Source organism: Pseudophryne corroboree, chromosome 2, assembly GCF_028390025.1.
Source record: "Pseudophryne corroboree isolate aPseCor3 chromosome 2, aPseCor3.hap2, whole genome shotgun sequence".
NCBI lineage: Eukaryota > Metazoa > Chordata > Amphibia > Anura > Myobatrachidae > Pseudophryne > Pseudophryne corroboree.
In genome coordinates, this window is record NC_086445.1 from 1,042,539,837 (window position 1) to 1,042,551,938 (window position 12,102).

At 51.4% G+C, this 12,102-nt stretch overlaps 1 protein-coding gene across 1 annotated transcript in view; it reads right to left on the minus strand.

Annotated features, from left to right (window-relative positions):
• Positions 1-3,282, minus strand: part of LOC135050369 (F-box only protein 40-like) — an 81,811-nt gene extending 78,529 nt beyond the window's left edge. Inside the window, exon 1 of the mRNA XM_063956834.1 lies at positions 3,179-3,282. The gene's annotated coding sequence lies outside the window, so the exon portion shown is untranslated. The remainder of the gene's footprint in view (positions 1-3,178) is intronic.
• Positions 3,283-12,102: the final 8,820 nt, after the last annotated feature.

The window sequence follows — 12,102 nt, forward strand, 5'->3', positions numbered from 1 at the left end:
GGTGAGGGGCTGTTGCGGATGAGGGAGGGGTTCCGAAGGCGCTGCAGGGTGGAAGGGTGCAGGTGTTGCGGGTGAGGTAGGGGGCCTGGAGGCGCTGCAGGTGGGGGTGCGGTGGATGGGGAGGGGCTGCAGGTGGTGGAGGAGCGGGTGGTGTAGGAGGTCCGGAGGTGCAGTGGGTGGTGGAGGGGTGGGTGCTGAGGGTGGGGTAGTGGGTCCGAAGGTGTTGCGGTTGCTGGAGAGGTGGGGGTGTAGGGGATGGGTCAGTGGGTGCAGCGGATGGGGGAGGGGTGAGTGCGGGGGTTCAGCGGATGGGGAGGGGGTCAGGGGATGCGGGAGGGGTGGGGGTGCTGTGGGTGGGGGAGGCGGGTGAGGGGCTGTTGCGGATGGGGGAGGGGTTCCGGAGGCGCTGCTGGTGGAGAAGGGTGCAGGTGTTGCGGGTGAGGTAGGGGGCCTGGAGGCGCTGCGGGTGGGGGAGGGAGGGAGGGGGGTGAGGGTGCGGTGGATCGGGAGGGGCTGTAGGTGGTGGAGGAGCAGGTGGTGTAGGGGGTCCGCAGGTGGAGTGGTTGGTGGTGGGGTGAGTGCTGCGGGTGGGGTAGTGGGACCGAAAGTGTTGCGGTTGCTGGAGGGGTGGGGGTGCAGGGGATGGGTCCGGGGGTGCAGCGGATGGGGGAGGGGCTGCTGCAGATGGGGGAGGGGTTTGGAAGACACTGCGGGTGGGGTAGGGGGTCCGAAGGCGCAGTGGGTGGGGGTGCCACGGGTGGTGGAGGGGCAGGTGCGGGGGTTTGCGGGGGATGGGGAGGGGTCCAGGGGCGCTGCAGGTGGTGGAGGGGCAGATATCAGTGCACATAGTCTCTGTGGTAGTTAGTGAGGGTTGGTGATGGTGTAAGAGGGGTGAGGGCCAGTACACAGACAGGCAGTTAGAGAGCAGGATGAGGGTGACAGGGCATAGTGACGGGGAGTACTTAGCAGATATAGGGGTGGGCTACAGGTGTGATGTCACAGTGTGTGTACCTTTGCTGTCATGTGTGAGGTATGTGTGAGGTAAGGATGTGCGGGTCGTGGTGGCCACTAACGTCCAGGCTGCTGCTGTGAGATGGTGACTGCAGAGGGAGGGAGCTCAGACCAAGCAGCAATGGGTCGTGGTCAGCATTCCTTCCTGGCCCCGTTCCGCCGCACACTGTCCGCCCCGTCTGACGGGCGTCATTCCTCCATCCTGCATGGCAGCGTCAGCTGCTGTGATCGCGGAGCATAGGTAAGCGTCCGGAGCCCTGTGGGCGGGCAGGCATGGTGTTTACCTGGAGAGGTGCGGCGCGCGTCCTTAGGCTGCAGACGGAGGGAGCTCCGGCCCAGCAGCAATGTTGATTAGTGCGTGTCCCGTCCTGGCGCTGTCCCGCTGCACATGCTCCACACCGCTTGCCGCTGAGCATGGCAGCCCTTGTGTGTATGCTGCAGATGCTGATCTAGCGGTGCCTGAGCTAGCGCCCTCTCCCTGGGGTGTGGGTGTCAGGCGGCAGGTATGGTGTGTAGGTGGGAGAGGAGCTGCGGGCGGCGACTCGCTGCCTGCAAGTACCCTCCATATCAGCGCTGTTCCCCTCCCTGCAGATAGTGTCAGTGGCCGTGGTGTACTTTTGCTACTGGTGGCCTGTGCCGGTGCTAGGGTGTTCGGCGCCCCCCTGCAAACTATGAATTTTGCGCCCTCCCATATTCCTTTGTTGTGCATCGGGAAAAGTGGTGTGGTCTCACAACTAAGGGGCATGGCCACACAATAGTACCCCCATTTAAAATTACGCCACAATGTAGCACAATCTTATTCATCTTATACGTAATGCCCCACCCGTAGTAGTAGCGTCCTTATACGTAATGCCCCACCCGTAGTAGTAGCGTCCATATACGTAATGCCCCCCCAATAGTAGTAGTGTCCTTATACATAATGCCCCCCCAGTAGTAGTAGCAGTTATATGTAATGCTCCCCAACAGTAATAGTAGCATCCTTATACATAATGCCCCCCCAGTAGTAGTAGCATCCTTATACATAATGCCCCCCCAGTAGTAGTAGCATCCTTATACATAATGCCCCCCAGTAGTAGTAGCGTCCTTATACATAATGCCCCCCCAGTAGTAGTAGTGTCCTTATACATAATGCCCCCCCCAGTAGTAGTAGCAGTTATATGTAATGCTCCCCAACAGTAATAGTAGCATCCTTATACGTAATGCCCCACCCGTAGTAGTAGCGTCCTTATACGTAATGCCCCACCCGTAGTAGTAGCGTCCTTATACGTAATGCCCCCCACTAGTAGTAGCGTCCTTATACATAATGTGCCCCCAGTAGTAGTACCGTCCTTACATGTAATGCCCTCCCAGTAGTAGTATCCTCCTTATACGTAATGCCCCCCTATAGTAGTAGCGTCCTTATACATAATGCCCCACCCGTAGTAGTAGCGTCCTTATACGTAATGCCTCCCAGTAGTAGTAGCAGTTATATGTAATGCCTCCCAACAGTAATAGTAGCGTCCTTATACGTAATGCCCCCCAGTAGTAGTAGCAGTTATATGTAATGCCTTCCAACAGTAGTAGTAGCGTCCTTATACGTAATGTGCCCCCAGTAGTAGTACCGTCCTTACATGTAATGCCCTCCCAGTAGTAGTATCCTCCTTATACGTAATGCCCCCCTATAGTAGTAGCGTCCTTATACGTAATGCCCTCCCAGTAGTAGCGTCCTTATATGTAATGCCCCCCAGTATTAGTAGCCTCCTTATACGTAATGCCCCCCTATAGTAGTAGCATCCTTATACGTAATGCCCCCCTATAGTAGTAGCGTCCTTATACATAATGCCCTCCCAGTAGTAGCGTCCTTATATGTAATGCCCCCCAGTATTAGTAGCCTCCTTATACGTAATGCCCCCCCTATAGTAGTAGCGTCCTTATACGTAATGCCCCCCCTATAGTAGTAGCATCCTTATACGTAATGCCCCCCCTATATTAGTAGCGTCCTTGCATGTAATGGCCCCCCCCAGCAGTGGCGTCCATAAAGTGCGCACACACAGACATACCTCACACACACACAATTCACACATATATACAAACACACACACCCCACCATATATACACACACACCCCACCATATATATACACACACACACACACACACACACACACTTCTCTCTCACCCTCCACTTACCAAGTCTGGCTGGCCGTCACTGCAATGCTGATTCCACCACTGTTCAGCTGTCTGGTCCCGTGTAGCTCCGCCCCTCTATTCCGTGTAGCTCCGCCCCTCGTGACGCCGTAGCTCCGCCCCCTTTTCGGGCCCCGCACTGCACAGCACACAGCCCGCTGTCACAGGTGATTGGGGGGGGGGGGGGGACAGGCACAGCAGCCGGCAGCCAGTGGCCAGCCTCACCTCCTATACTGTAAGGTAGGGTCTTGCACCTGACTGCTGCTGGCGCTGGGTATGGGGCAGAGGCGTCACTAGGGTTGGTGTCACCCGGTATGGCAACTTATGGTGTCACCCCCATGGACCTCCTTCCGTATCACACCACGTGTGTGTGTGTGTGTGTGTGTGTGTGTGTGTGTGTGTGTGTGTCTCTCTATATATAATCTGGCACTCCAAGCACTTTAAAACAGTATGAATGCTAGTGCCCTTCTTAAAAAGAATTTATACAAGGAGTATCGGCCACACAAGTTTCATAGATAGATAGATATTAGATATACATATATATCTCTTCGGGAAAGGGGGCATAGCCACTCAAAAGGGGGCATGTCCTCTAGTGTAGTTTACCACACTACATAACCCTTATACACATTATGCACCACAATAGTAGGACCCCTTATACTGGTGCCCCTTTCACATTATACCACAAAGTATGAGCCGAAATTCACATTATAGCACATGGTATGAGCCAAAATTCACATTATAGCACACAGTATTAGCCGAAATTCACATTATAGCACACGGTATGAACCGAAATTCACATTATATAGCACACGGTATGAGCCGAAATTCACATTATAGCACACGGCATGAGCCGAAATTCACATTATAGCACACGGCATGAGCTGAAATTCACATTATAGCACACGGTAGCCGAAATTCACATTATAGCACACGGTATGAGACGAAATTCACATTATAGAATACAGTATGAGCCAAAATTCACATTATAGCACACGGCATGAGCCGAAATTCACAGCACACGGAATGAGCCGAAACTCCCATTATAGCACACGGTAGCCGAAATTCACATTATAGCACACGGTATGAGACGAAATTCACATTATAGAATACAGTATGAGCCAAAATTCACATTATAGCACACGGCATGAGCCGAAATTCACAGCACACGGAATGAGCCGAAACTCCCATTATAGCACACGGTAGCCGAAATTCACATTATAGCACACGGTATGAGCCGAAATTCACATTATAGCACACAGAAGGAGCCGAAATTCACATTATAGCACACGGTATGAGCCGAAATTCACATTATAGCACACAGAAGGAGCCGAAATTCACATTATAGCACACGGTATGAGCAGAAATTCACATTATAGCACACGGAATGAGACAAAATTCAGGGAGAGTGACAGCAGGGACAGGGAGAGTGACAGCAGGGACATAGGGACAGGGAGAGTGACAGCAAAGACATAGGGACAGGGAAAGTGACAGAGAGAGGGACAGCAAGGGCATACAGTAGGGACTAGGGAAAGAGAAGGGCAGCAGGGTAAGATTACCTATTTAGCAGCCGGAGCGGAGGATGATGTGGTCTGCGGTGCATGAGGAGGCTGTGGTCGGCACGGGGCGGAGGAGGTTATGGGCAGAGAAGGACTGAGGGTGGCTGAGGAGGCTGAGGGTGGCGGCTGTGCAGCGGAAGAGGTAGAGGGCAGCAGCGGTGCAATGGAGGAGGCTGTGGTCGGCGGCCTTTGGTGGTGCGGCACTGGCTCCTATGACCCAGCGCTACTATTTCCAATCTGCCGCGGACCGGCAGCCAATGACTGGCTGCTGGTCCGCGGCAGATTGGATAGGAGTAATAGAAAATGTTTGGTTACACAAGAAAGTTGCCTTATTTGAGGCAAGAGCACACAGACTACTAATACCAGAGTGCCGAACCAGCTGCTCACGACACACATATATATCTCTCTATACATACACACATGTACATACACAATGCGTACACATATATATATATATAGACCTACACACACAAACACACACATATATATCATGGCGCCCCTCCCCCCCCTTTACCCCTCATCATACTTTTTATGGCGACTGGAATGGCTGGCTCCCACTGTAAATGATATAAGGTTCTTCCCAGGCTGCTCTTCTGCTCCAGTCTGTCTCGAGAGTTCCTGTCCCTCCTCCCAGGCAACATTCAGCGCGCACCAGCAAGGAGAGACGAAGCTGCTGCGGAGAGGGGAGGGTGGCCCCTCCTCCCCTCTCCCCCTGGCTGGGACACTGACTGGCGGCGGGCGCAGCGCTGACTGCGGCAATACAGTGAGTCAGTGTGACTCAATGTAATGCCGGCGGCTGTGGGCCCCTTGACAGCGGCGGGCTTCGGTGCAATGCACCGCTGCTACTTCCGCCGCTCTGTCTCGCCTCTCACATTCATTTATTGGGATGCGGGTGCGCGGCTCTATTTAACGGGATGCGGGTGCGCGGCTCTATTTAACGGGATGCGGGTGCGCGGCTCTATTTAACGGGATGCGGGTGCGCGGCTCTATTTGGTGTCACCCCATTGAAGGGTGACACCCGGGTGCGGGCCGCACCCACCGCACCCCCCTCATGACGCCACTGGTATGGGGTAGCTCCCTGCAGCAGATGCAGTTGACTCCGCCCAGCGTTACGGGCACAGAGTCACAGATTAAGGCAAATATATAGGAGATTGTGAGCCTCAATTAAAGTAAGGTGTAGATCTGTTCGAGGGGCAACGCTGCACTCTGCAAAACCACGTAGGGCTGAAGGATGCAAATGTAGACTGTGTGGACAGATTAAGGGGGTATTTATCAAAGCTTGGAGAGATAATACTGTGAGACAGAGTACCAACCAACCAGCTCCAGTCATTTTTTTCAAACACAGCCTGTAACATGTAAGGTACAATCTGATTGGCTAGTACTTTATCCGTCACAATGTTATCTCTCTACAGCTTTGCTAAATACCCCCCTTAGAGTTGACAGTGTGTCAGCGTAACTCTAAAAAACCAGACTCACTTTCTGCCTCCATTACTCGGTGCTACAGAAAATATTTGGTACGTATAAGGGGGTAATTCTAAGTTGATCGCAGCAGGAATTTTGTTAGCAATTGGGCAAAACCATGTGCACTGCAGGGGAGGCAGGTATAACATGTGCAGAGAGAGTTAGATTTGGGTGGGGTGAGTTCAATCTGCAATCTAATTTGCAGTGTAAAAATAAAGCAGCCAGTATTTACCCTGCACGGAAACAAAATAACCCACCCAAATCTAACTCTCTCTGCACATGTTATTTCTGCCTCCCCTGCAGTGCACATGGGGGGTCATTCCGAGTTGTTCGCTCGTTAGATTTTTTTCGCAACGGAGCGATTAGTCGCAAACTGCACATGCGCAATGTTCGCAGTGCGCCTGCGCCAAGTAAATTAGCACAAAATTTGGTATTTTACTCACGGCTTAATGAAGACTTTTCATCGTTCTGGTGATCGTAGTGTGATTGACAGGAAGTGGGTGTTTCTGGGCGGAAACTGGCCGTTTTATGGGAATGTGCGGAAAAACGCAGGCGTGTCAGGAAAAACCGCGGGAGTGTCTGGAGAAACGGGGGAGTGGCTGGCCGAACGCTGGGTGTGTTTGTGACGTCAAACCAGGAACGAAACTGACTGAACTGATCGCAGTGGCAGAGTAAGTCTCGAGCTACTCAAACTGCTAAGAATTTTCTATTCGCAATTCTGCTAATCTTTCGTTCGCAATTTTGCTAAGATTCACTCCCAGTAGGCGGCGGCTTAGCGTGTGTATTTCTGCAAAAAGTAGCTAACGAGCGAACAACTCGGAATGACCCCATGGTTTTGCCCAACTGCTAACAAAATTCCTGCTGCGATCAACTTGGAATTACCCCCAAGGAGCACAGGCCGCCGCCCATTGTGTGGTGGAACAGTCCTGGGACACAGACCATGCCCTTGCAGAACGGACATCTGGAACGTGGCATATAATAAGAACAGGGAGGTGACGTCTACTGGCCACTGCTCTTAGGTACTAAAGATTTACCCTGCAGGTAAATCTCCAGTTGCCCAGAAACCTTATTGCCCACAGACTTGGAAATGGCCGACAAGCGGGTGCCTCTGCTGTACATACACAGAGGGAAGGGAGCAGTCCAATCTGCAGTGAGGTGCTCAGCCATGGGTGGCAGCTGTACGACTGCAGGAACAGAAGGAAAGGCGACAACCACACATTATCTGAGATTGGCTATAGAAGGGATGATTTTATAGGATCACTGGTTAAGGACCCTATACACTGGCTGATGTGTGCGGTCGATATGAACCATCTCATTCAGTAATCGTTCCCATCGCTCAGTGTGTATGCACCAACGACGAGTGATGTGCGGCCCTGCGGTCGTTCATCGTTGGTTCTCTGTCGCTTTGCAACGCATGCCAATTTGGACGATGATCAATCATCGGCAAGTATGTAGGGCCCTTTAGTGTGATAGTAGATGAACAGATGAACTGGAATAATGCTAACAGGTAACAATACAACACATCACCTCAGCAGATAAATCCCTGACATTTATAGTCACGTGACCCTAGTAGAGTTCTCTTACCCACAATGCCTATTACACAAGTGTGATACACTCAGCTGGACGTCACACAACTGCAGAACAGAGTTTCTGAAACAGATGCAACGTAGGCCCAAGGTATTGCCCAGAGGAAAGTGCTCCGTGGCAGTAGTATTCAGTGGTCGCACATACGTGGCATACGCTGGTGCTATAGAAATAGGAATAATTTGTGCAAATTAATATATGTCTGGGGGACATGTAATCAGACGCTGCACTGGTGCAGACACTCCGGGACCGCATTCATACCAGTACTGGTGACCAAGGATCACCAAACTCTGACCAACGGGACCCCTCATAGACACATGCAGGCCAGCACTGGAGGCACAGCAAACCTATCCTTAACCCCAACCCTAGAGGAGGAAAGGGGGGGGGTATTAAAAATTAAATCAGAGGTTCCCAAACACGGTCCTCAAAGCACCCCAACAGTCCAGGATTTAGGTATAGCCATGGCTCAGCACAGATGTAAAATCACATTGACTGAGATGCTAATTAAGTCACCTGTGGCCAAGCATGAATACATTTAAACCCAGGACCGTTGGGTGCATTGAGGACCGCGTGTGGGAACCTCCAAATTAAATGAAACCCAGTTTCTGTGGCTGATCGCTTATAGGCTGTATGGGTCTTCAACCCAAGCCCTCCAGCTGCTGTGGAACTACACATCCCAGTATGCCCTGCCTCAGTTTTAGCATACTTTAATAGCAAAACTGTGGCAGGGCATGCTGGGATGTGTAGTTCCACAGCAGGTGGAGGGCAGAGGATGAAGACGCATGCTGTTGTAATCTAACAGGACAACCATTATTTCTCTATCGTCCTAGTGGATGCTGGGGTTCCTGAAAGGACCATGGGGAATAGCGGCTCCGCAGGAGACAGGGCACAAAAAGTAAAGCTTTTCCAGATCAGGTGGTGTGCACTGGCTCCTCCCCCTATGACCCTCCTCCAGACTCCAGTTAGATTTTTGTGCCCGGCCGAGAAGGGTGCAATCTAGGTGGCTCTCATAAAGAGCTGCTTAGAAAAAGTTTAGCTTAGGTTTTTTATTTTACAGTGAGTCCTGCTGGCAACAGGATCACTGCAACGAGGGACTGAGGGGAGAAGAAGTGAACTCACCTGCGTGCAGGATGGATTGGCTTCTTGGCTACTGGACATCAGCTCCAGAGGGACGATCACAGGTACAGCCTGGATGGTCACCGGAGCCGCGCCGCCGGCCCCCTTGCAGATGCTGAAGTCAGAAGAGGTCCAGAATCGGCGGCTGAAGACTCCTGCAGTCTTCTAAAGGTAGCGCACAGCACTGCAGCTGTGCGCCATTTTCCTCTCAGCACACTTCACACGCAGTCACTGAGGGTGCAGGGCGCTGGGGGGGGGGCGCCCTGGGAGGCAAATGTAACCTATATAAAGGCTAAAAATACCTCACATATAGCCCCCAGAGGCTATATGGAGATATTTAACCCCTGCCTGGATTCACTAAATAGCGGGAGACGAGCCCGCCGGAAAAGGGGCGGGGCCTATCTCCTCAGCACACGGCGCCATTTCCTCTCACAGCTCCGCTGGTCAGGACGGCTCCCAGGTCTCTCCCCTGCACTGCACTACAGAAACAGGGTAAAACAGAGAGGGGGGGCAAATTTATGGCGATATTTTGATATATATAAAGCAGCTATAAGGGAGCACTTATTATAAGGCTATCCCTGTTATATATAGCGCTTTTGGTGTGTGCTGGCAAACTCTCCCTCTGTCTCCCCAAAGGGCTAGTGGGTCCTGTCTTCGTTAGGAGCATTCCCTGTGTGTCTGCTGTGTGTCGGTATGTGTGTGTCGACATGTATGAGGACGATATTGGTGTGGAGGCGGAGCAATTGCCAAATATGAGGATGTCACCCCCTAGGGAGTCGACACCAGAATGGATGCCTTTATTTATGGAACTACGGGATAGTGTCAACACGCTAAAGCAGTCGTTTGACGACATGAGACGGCCGGACAATCAATTAGTGCCTGTCCAGGCGACTCAAACACCGTCAGGGGCTGTGAAACGCCCTTTGCCTCAGTCGGTCGACACAGACCCAGACACAGGCACTGACTCCAGTGGTGACGGTGACGAATCAACCGTATTTTCCAGTAGGGCCACACGTTATATGATTTTGGCAATGAAGGAGGCGTTACATTTAGCTGATACTACAGGTACCACTAAACAGGGTATTATGTGGGGTGTGAAAAAACTACCTATAGTTTTTCCTGAATCAGAAGAATTAAATGACGTGTGTAATGAAGCGTGGGTTGCCCCTGATAAAAAGCTGATAATTTCAAAGAAATTATTGGCATTATACCCTTTCCCGCCAGAGGTTAGGGAGCGCTGGGAAACACCTCCTAGGGTGGACAAGGCGCTAACACGCTTATCTAAACAAGTGGCGTTACCCTCTCCTGAGACGGCCGCACTTAAAGATCCATCAGATAGGAGGATGGAAAATATCCAAAAAAGTATATACACACATGCAGGTGTTATACTACGACCAGCTATAGCGACTGCCTGGATGTGCAGTGCTGGGGTAGTTTGGTCAGAGTCCCTGATTGAAAATATTGATACCCTGGACAGGGACAATATTTTACTGTCGTTAGAACAAATAAAGAATGCATTTCTTTATATGCGTGATGCACAGAGGGATATCTGCACACTGGCATCACGGGTAAGTGCTATGTCCATTTCGGCCAGAAGAGCTTTATGGACGCGACAGTGGACAGGCGATGTGGATTCAAACCGACATATGGAAGTTTTGCCGTATAAAGGGGAGGAGTTATTTGGAGTCGGTCTATCAGATTTGGTGGCCACGGCTACAGCCGGGAAATCCACCTTTCTACCTCAAGTCACTCCCCAACAGAAAAAGGCACCGACTTTTCAACCGCAGCCCTTTCGTTCCTTTAAAAATAAGAGAGCAAAGGGCTATTCATATCTGCCACGAGGCAGAGGTCGAGGGAAGAAACAGCAACAGGCAGCTCCTTCCCAGGAACAGAAGCCTTCCCCGGCTTCTACAAAAGCCTCAGCATGACGCTGGGGCTTCTCAAGCGGACTCGGGGACGGTGGGTGGTCGTCTCAAAAATTACAGCGCGCAGTGGGCTCACTCGCAGGTAGATCCCTGGATCCTGCAGATAATCTCAGGGGTACAGGTTGGAATTAGAAACAGATCCACCTCGCCGTTTCCTGAAGTCTGCTTTACCAACGTCCCCCTCCGAAAGGGAGACGGTTTTGGAAGCCATTCACAAGCTGTACTCTCAGCGGGTGATAGTCAAGGTACCTCTTCTACAACAAGGGAAGGGGTATTATTCCACTCTTTTTGTGGTACCGAAGCCGGATGGCTCGGTAAGGCCTATTCTAAATCTGAAGTCCTTGAACCTGTACATAAAGAAGTTCAAGTTCAAGATGGAGTCACTCAGAGCAGTGATAGCGAACCTGGAAGAGGGGGACTTTATGGTATCCTTGGACATCAAGGATGCGTATCTCCACGTTCCAATTTACCCCTCACACCAGGGGTACCTCAGTTTCGTTGTACAAAACTGTCACTATCAGTTTCAGACGCTGCCGTTCGGATTGTCCACGGCACCTCGGGTCTTTACAAAGGTAATGGCCGAGATGATGATTCTTCTTCGAAGAAAAGGCATATTAATTATCCCATACTTGGACGATCTCCTAATAAGGGCAAGGTCCAGAGAACAGCTAGAGATGGGATTAGCACTGTCGCAAGAAGTGCTAAAACAGCACGGGTGGATTCTGAATATTCCAAAATCCCAGTTAATGCCGACAACTCGTCTGCTGTTCCTAGGGATGATTCTGGACACGGTTCAGAAAAAGGTTTTTCTCCCGGAGGAAAAAGCCAAGGAGTTATCCGAGCTTGTCAGGAACCTCCTAAAACCAGGAAAGGTGTCTGTACATCAATGCACAAGAGTCCTGGGAAAAATGGTGGCTTCTTACGAAGCAATTCCATTCGGCAGATTCCACGCAAGAATTTTCCAAAGGGATCTGTTGGACAAATGGTCAGGGTCGCATCTTCAGATGCACCTGCGGATAACCCTGTCTCCAAGGACAAGGGTGTCTCTTCTGTGGTGGTTGCAGAGTGCTCATCTATTGGAGGGCCGCAGATTCGGCATACAGGATTGGATCCTGGTGACCACGGACGCCAGCCTGAGAGGCTGGGGAGCAGTCACACAAGGAAGAAACTTCCAGGGAGTATGGACGAGCCTGGAAACGTCTCTTCACATAAACATTCTGGAACTAAGAGCAATATACAATGCTCTAAGCCAGGCAGAACCTCTGCTTCAGGGAAAACCGGTGTT